The sequence below is a fragment of the Macaca fascicularis genome, chromosome 14 (assembly GCF_037993035.2).
Source record: "Macaca fascicularis isolate 582-1 chromosome 14, T2T-MFA8v1.1".
Classification (NCBI taxonomy): domain Eukaryota; kingdom Metazoa; phylum Chordata; class Mammalia; order Primates; family Cercopithecidae; genus Macaca; species Macaca fascicularis.
The window spans coordinates 47,546,467-47,554,831 of record NC_088388.1 but is presented as its reverse complement, the minus strand read 5'-3'; the positions used below and the strand labels follow the sequence as shown (position 1 = coordinate 47,554,831).

Sequence of the window (8,365 nt, the reverse complement as noted above, 5' to 3'; positions counted from 1 at the left end):
TCCTGGGTTAATGTCCAAGGGAAATGAAATCAGTATATTGAAAATATATCTGTATCCCCATGTTCCTTGCAGCACTATTCACAATGGCCAAGATACAGAATTAACCTAAGTGTCCATCAATAGATAAACTGATGAAGAAAATGTGGTACATATGCACAATGGAATACTATTTAGCCTTTAAAAAGAATGAAATTCTGTCATTTCCAGCAACTTGGATAAACCAGAGGACATTCTGTTAAGTGAAATATGCAAGGCACAGGAAGAAAAATAGTACATGATCTCACTCATATGTAGAATCTAAACGAGGTGATCTCACAGAAGTTGAGAATAAAATGGTGGTTGCCATAGGTTTGGTTGGTTAGGTGAAAGGGGAGATGAGTAGACATTGGTCAAAGGATACGTAATTACATTTAGATAGAAGCAACAATTTTTCTTTTTTTTTCTTTTTCTTTTTTCTTTTTTTTTTTTTTTTGAGATGGAGTCTTGCTCTGTTACTCAGGCTGGAGTGCAGTGGTGCGATCTCGGCTCATTGCAAACTCTGCCTCCTGGGTTCAAGTACTTCTCTTGCTTCAGCCTCCCAAGTAGCTGGGTTTACAGGCACCCACCACCACAACCAGCTAATTTTTGTATTTTTAGTAGAGATGGGATTTCATCACGTTGGCTAGGCTGGTCTCAAACTTCTGACCTCAGATGATCCACCCACTTCGGCCTCCCAAAGTTCTAGAATTACAAGCGTGAGCCACCGCGCCCAGCCTGGAGGAACAATTTTAAGAGATCTATTATACAGCATGGTGACTGTAGCTGATGATAATATATTGTGTTCTGAAAAATGCAAAGAATGGGTAAGTGTTCTCACCACAAAAATACTATATGAGTTAATATATTTGTTATTTAGCTAAATTTATACCACAACGTCTAGGTACTTCAGCATCGTATTGTACAGGATAGATCCATACAATTTGAACTGTCCAAAAACTTTTTAAAATTAATTGCTGGGGAGTATTTCCTTGTATGGATACAGTAAGCTTTGTGTCATTATTCATCGTGAAAATACATTTGCTTTGTTTCCATTTTAACTATTAAATAAAGCTGCTATTAACATTAGTGTACAAACTTTTAAGTGAACATCCTCATCCACTCTCTTGGATACATTCCAAAGATAAATTTCTGGGTGATATGGTAAGTGTATATTTAACTTTTTAAGAAGATTAAAACCGTTTTCTAGAGTACTGTACCATTTTACTTCTCCACTGGCAATGTATAGAAGATCCACTTTCTCCAAATCCTTGCCAGTATTTGAAAGGAGTATTTTTTTTACTTTAGCCTTCTAAGAGCTGTATATTGCTGTATCATCATGGTTTCTTCTGAGACCTCTCTCGTTGTCTTGTAGATGGGGTCTTTTTCTCCCTGTGTCTTCACAGGGTCTTCCCTCTGTATGTCTGTGTCCTAATCTCTTCTTCTCATAGGGACATCAGTCATGTTGGATTAAGGCTCATTCTAATGAACTCATTTTAACTTAACTAGCTCTCTGAAGACCTCCTTCCCCAATATACTCATATTTTGAGTTACTGGGGCTAAGTATTTCAACATATGAGTATTATAGGAACACAGTTCAGCCCATAACAAGGTCTTTTTAAAATATTTGCTCAGCATTGAAGACTATTTCTGGATAATTTAAATAGGTTCTAATTCAAATAACATTATTTTTTAAATGACAAGTAGCTTAATTTGGTTACAGCATGAGGCACAAGAAGGGCAATGATAGAAGATAAGGCTTTAATTTTTTAATATTCATACCAAATGAAAATAAATAACAAATTTCATGAAGTAGAGGGAGGAAGAATAAGGATATGTTGTATGTGCTGAACTCTTTACATTTTATAAGGGATGTCCATTGAGCCACTCCTTAACACTGATAAATTAAAAATAGAAATACGTTTACTATTCAGAACTCGTAAGTTTAAAAAGTAAGAATAAAAAGTGCAGCAAGGGGAAGCCTCTGGAGAATAGATTTAGGGAGTCTAAGACACTTGTAAACACATAGTGTTTTGTTTTGTTTTGTGATGGAGTCTCGCTCTTTCGCCCAGGCTGGAGTGCAGAGCGTGATCTCGGCTCACTGCAACCTCCGCCTCCCAGGTTCCAGCAATTCTCCTGTCTCAAGCCTCTTGAGTAGCTGGAACTATATGCGCACACCACCATGACTGGCTAATTTTTGTATTCTTAGTAGAGGCAAAGTTTCACCATATTGGTCAGGCTGGTCTTGAACTCCTGACCTCAGGTGATCCACCTGCCTCGGGTTCCCAAAGTGCTGGGATTACAGGCATGAGCCACCATGCGCAGCCGTAAACACATGTTTATAGCAGCACAATTTGCAATTGCAAAAATATGGAACTAGCCTAAATGCTCATCAACCAATGAGTGGATAAAGAAAAAGAAACAACATAACGGCATTCACAGCAACCTGGTTGGAGTTGGAGACCATTATCCTAAGTGAAGTAACTCAGGAATGAAAAACCAAACATTATATGTTCTCACTTATAAGTGGGAGCTAAGCTATGAGGGCACAAAGGCATGAGAATGATATAATGGACTTTGGGGACTCAGGGGGAATGGTGGGAGGGAAGTGAGGGATAAAAAACTACACGTTGGATACAGTGTACACTGCTTGGGTGATGGGTGCACCAGAATCTCAGAAATCACCACCAAAGAACTTATTCATGTAACCAAATACCACCTGTTCCCCCAAAACTATTTAAATAATAATAATTTCATTAAAGAAAAAGGAAAAACAAGAAAAGTCCTCAGCCATCATCCCAATCCAGGAAAGGCTGTCCCCATTCAGCACCAGACAACTCTCCACCTCTGGACAAAAGAATGAAGGAAAGGTAAGGATATATACCAAAAACTGTCTGGTTTCCAGTTATAACTTTTGCTCTAGTTTTATATCCCTGTGCTTATACCTTGGAGTGCGACATGCAGTGGGTAATGATGCCTCCCTCAGGAAAAGGAAGGAGACATGAGGTCTCATTCTGGAGACTGAGTACTGGCAGCCCAAACTGTGGCACTTCCAAACAGAGTCAAGCGGATCTTTCTCTCTTCAGATCCATCTCCTTGTATCACTCCCTTTATTCCAACCATTCAAATCTGCTTTCATGGAAAGAGGCTGCCTCTTACATTCATTTAAGGAGTAGGATAACATACAGGCATTGCTTCCCAGAGCTGAACTGCTGTACACCCAGGTTTTATTGCATTACTTGCTTTTCAAAGTTATTCTCCTTTGTATATTTGGAAACATCCAGAAAGAAACAAATAGTCCTAACTGAAATAATTGTGGAGTGTTTCATGAGGGAACTATTTACTAAGATGGGCAGAGTTAAGGGAAAGAGACGATGCGTGGGGCAGCACCCTAAGCAGCAATAGTGGAGCACTGCTTCCTCTCCTAGGTTTAAAGGGACAGGGAAGGAGGAGTTATCACTGAAATCATAGCTTTATCTGTAGCTAGCTGTAGGGGCGGGAGAGGATGACCAGGCAGGTGGAGGAGCCCTGCATCACCAACACACAGCCACATAGGCAGAGAGCCAGGAAGTGAAAATCCGAAATCACTTTCCTCCTGCTGGGGTCTCCAACTGGCTCAATTCAACCAGAAACCAGAAGGAAAAGAATCCCACTAATGAGGTAAACATCCCTCTTGGGATGTCAAACAGAATGGAAAAGGGTGGGAAAAAAATCTCCAGGGCCAATGAGACTATCCCTCAAACCTCCCTTTATTCCTGGGGTTTTCTCTATCTAAATGCTGTTAAACCATTTTTTTCATCACATCTCCATCAGTTACTTTTTTTCCTGTTTGCACTTTCTTTCTCTAGTGTCACTTTATGAAATAATCTTCCACATTCATTAAAAATTCCCTGAAAATGGAATGTAATTGAAAAAGAAAAAACTTTTTCCTTATTAGTCAGAGTATAAGTTTGGCTGCTCTAAAAATGTCCCATAGTAGCAATGACTTCTGTGACAAAGTTTACTAGACCTGGGCTGGAGGTTCCAGGCATCAGACACCAGGACCCCTTCCATGTTCTGCTCCCTAATCCCTAGAGAGGTGCCCTCATCCTCGTGATTCTGCAGGCTTCCAGTGACATCAACATTCCAGCCTGAGGTGAAGAAGAGGAGGACAGAGGGAGACCACACTTATTTCATCAATCCAAGAGTCAGTTACATCATATCTGCTCACCTACCATTGTCTAGTGTCTAATTACAAGATGTCATGAGCATCAAGGCAGGGGTTGGGGTAAACAGGATCCTTTTCGTGATTTATAACTCTCAGAAATACTATGCGACAGGGCAGGCGCAGTGGCTCACACCTGTAATCCCAGCATTTTGGGAAGTCAAGGTGGGTGGATCACCTGAGGTCAGGAGTTCCAAACTGGCCTGGCCAACATGGTGAAACCCCCATCTTTACTAAAAATACAAAAATTAGCCAGACATGGTGGCAGGTGCCTGTAATCCCAGCTACTAGGGAGGCTGAGGCAGGAGAGTCACTTGAACCCCGGAGGCGGAAGTTGCAATGACCCGACATAACACCACTGCGCCCCAGCCTGGGCAGCCGAGTGAGACTCTGTCTCAAAAAAAAAAAAAAAAAAAAGAAATACTATGTGACAGAGGAGACAGAGGAGAGGAATGGTTAGCAGGGGACACTAGGGTCTCTACAGACCCTAATAATCTCTCAGATTCTGTGTTCACATGACAATTTTTTGGGTGTTCCCCAAAAAATAATGATTGATAGGGCAGAAAACAGTGGAAAAGCCTCAGATAGGGCTCCAGGAGACAGAGGCTGGTATTGGCCATGCTCTTCATGATGTAAACAGGAAAATCCAATGTACTCTTTAAGCCTCTTCCTGTATCAACTGAGAGTATTACAAAAAGTGGTCCTTAAGGAGCACATGCTAAATGTTGAGGACACAATAGTGAACAAATACAGGTACGACTTAGTTATGAAGGTTCAGCTTTGATAAGGAAGACAAATGTATCACACCCTAATAATACATTTACAAACTGTTCAGTACCTTGAGTAAGAGCAACAGAAGTCTTGGTTTTCCTTCCTTTTGTTTTCCTGGCCAACCAAGGCTGTGGGAGTTTGTCTCTCTAAGAGAGCTCATAGTGGATGCATTCATGCCTGATGCTTCTCTCCACCCTTGGAAGAAGATGCATCCTCTTTCCACTTAGAGGCCTCCTGATTCATTGAGTCCTCTGGATGACCTAGTGATGGCTACATTTATAAGGTAGAAAAGGGCTCCTGGATTCTTCTATCTGTTCCTAATTGGCTTTCACTCATCTCTCTTTTGTTTCCTATTTGATTTGCTTCTCATTCTCTCTCTAACTGAAGTTTGTCATGGTTAGCTTTTTTTTTTCAACCCCCAATCTTAACAATTAACTTGGATGTAACTTGGGAGTTACTCCCCTGCTTTCCCCCTCAAACATGTGTATTGAATGCTTGGTGGTGTTGGGGACAAAGGGCTGGACAAAAGGTTGAATCCTGAGGCAGCTCTGTTGGGTTCAAATCCACGTTGTGTGAGACCAAGGAATAATTATGCATCCATTTTCTGCCCCTATGCCATCCTCTGTAAAATGGGAATATTAATAATTCTTCCCTCCTAAGGGTTAAAGGAGATAGTAGCTGTTAAACTCTCAGTCAGCTGCTGTTGTTTACCCAGATGAGAGCTAGTCCTCTTTCTCCAGTTGAAATCTGCATGAGCATCTCTCTACATTCCAAGCCCAGCACTTTTTCTACATCCCAACATAAACTCTTCTCACACAGAAGATTTAGCCAGCAAAAGAAACTCTTTTAAAGTTCTCCTGGGAGAGAGTGAAGTAGATTTATGTTGTGCGCACCCAGCACCCCACTTAGTAGTCCTCCATCTCTATTTGCATATTTCCATTTCCTCCTTCAGTGGCACTCAGCCCTCACACTCACTTACTTCTTCATCCACTATATTGCTGAGCAATTCAGCTCCAATCCACTCCCTACCCCAACATTGTGTACCAAAATGCTTCCAGGTGTTCAGCAAAGCCACATTGAGTTCTCATATCAAAGGCACATTAGTGATCAACTTCAGTTATTTGGACACACATCAGTAATTACTGTTAACACACACAATTGTCCAGAAAAAGAATTCTGAATAAATGAAATTTTCTTCCTCTCATTATACATGTGTGTTCTAATGCTTTTAATTGTGCTTTCATTTTTATTTCCCATTTAACCCGCAAATCTGCTGCTACCATAAGGCTCCTCATTCATGCATTCATTCACTGAATAAATATTTGTGGAGAACACAGTGTGCTGCCTGTCCGTCCTGTGGCCTTTTTGGTACTGCTGCCACTGCCCAAGAAACCTGTCAACAGTCATGTGTGCCCTGCTCTGGGCCCTGTCCCTGTTGCTGAGCACCCTGAAAGGGAAGTTCTGTGGTTTCTTAGTTTGTGATGGTGACTATGGTTGGTGTTGGACATTTGATTTCATCACTGCAGCATGGCTGATTTTTTTTTTTTTTTTTTTTGGTTCTCTGTGAGTCCAGCCTGTGACTCCCTGTGCATCCTGCTGACCAGGCTGTGTGACCATCCTGCTCACAGTGCTGATCTTCCTTCTCTGCAGGCTGCCCTTCGGCATTAAGTGGTTTCTATTATTCTGGATCCTCATGGATTTTGATGTCTTCCTTTGTCATTTTCATCTAGTTTCAGATGTCCTGTCTTCTCTTAACAACAGTGCCAACCCCATCATTTACTTCTTCATGGGCTCCTTTAGGCAGCGTCAAAATTGGCAGAACCTGAAGCTGGTTCTCCAGAGGGCTCTGCAGGACATGCCTGAGGTGGATGAAGGTGGAGGGCGGCTTCCTCAGGAAACCCTGGAGCTGTCAGGAAGCAGATTGGAGCAGTGAGGAAGAACCTCTGCCCTGTCAGTCAGATGGGACTTTGAAAGCAACACTGCTCTGCCAACATTGACAGTTACCTGCTCTTCTCTCAGCCTCATGCCTCGGAAGTGTCTTAGTGATTCCTCAATGACTTTGGGTAGATTAATTTCAGCCTTGTTTTTCCTGTTTTATTCTTAGAAAAAGCAGTCTAAACTAAGAACATCTCCATCTTTCTCAACTGTACCAATAAATTCTTTTTTTTTTTTCTGGAAATGGGAAAGGAGGGAATTCATAGTAGCATTGTTAATAAATAACAGCATAGAAATAATTTAGGGAATGGATATCAGTATGTAAATGAGTTTCTTTCCTTGTGCCACCCCAAGTATTTTGTTATTGATATGGTTTGGCTATGTTCCCACCCAAATCTCATCTTGAATTCTCATGTGTTATGGGAGGGACCCAATGGGAGGTAACTGAATCATGGGGGCAAGTTTTTCCCATGCTGTTCTTATGATAGTAAGTCTCACGAGATCTGACAGCTTTAAAAAGAGGAGTTCCCCCGTACAAGTTCTCTCTCTTTGCCTGCTGCCATCCATGTAAGACATGACTTGCTCCCCCCTGCCTTCTGCCAAGATTGTGAGGCTTCTCCAGTCACGTGGAACTGTAAGTCCAATTAAGCCTCTTTCTTTTGTAAATTGCCCCATCTTAGGTATGTCTTTATGAGCAGCATGAAAATGGACTGGTCATAGTTGCAAGATCCCTCTTAAGAGGGCTCTAAAGGCCGCACAGTGACTCATGCCTGTAGTCTCAGCACTTTGGGAGACCGAGGCAAGAGGATCTCTTGAGTCCAGGAGTTTGAGGCTGGGAGTTCAAGACTAGTTGGGCAACATAGCAAGACCACATCTCCACAAAAAATTAAAAATTAGTCAGGCATGGTGGCACATGTCTGTAGTCACAGCTACTTGGGAGGCTGGGGTAGGAGGATGGCTTCAATGCAGAAGGTCAAGGCTGCAGTGAGCCAGGATTGCATAACTACACTCCAGCCTAGGCAACAGAGCAAGACCTTGTCTCTAAAAAACTTTAATTTAACTTTTAAAAAAGAAGGCTCATAAGGCTGGAGTGCTTTAAGCAATGACTAGTGTCTGTAGTGGCCTTGAAGTGACAGGGGTTGACAATCCTTTTGTGAAATTAGTTGGAATGAACTGTTCAACATGGCCAAGTCTTGTGCAGGCCAGCCAGGTCAGCCCAGCAGGAGATGCCAAAAAGGAAATGTCTTAACCTCCCAACATTCCTCCCCAGAATATGTCAAATCCTTCAGGGTCAGAAAACATTGGTAAAAACAACAGGGAGATAGAACAAAGAGAAGTGTGGGAGTGGGGGGAAAGAGAGAAGCAGTGGAAAGCACCCCCTTCTCTGGTGCAGCATTTTTACCTGCAAAAGACCCAAATTGGAATTAGGGAAGATAGTTC

At 41.9% G+C, this 8,365-nt stretch overlaps 1 pseudogene; it reads left to right on the top strand.

Annotated features, from left to right (window-relative positions):
- The first annotated feature begins 788 nt into the window (after positions 1-788).
- On the top strand, positions 789-7,264 carry LOC102123295 (mas-related G-protein coupled receptor member X1-like; annotated as a pseudogene).
- The last annotated feature ends 1,101 nt before the right edge of the window (positions 7,265-8,365 follow it).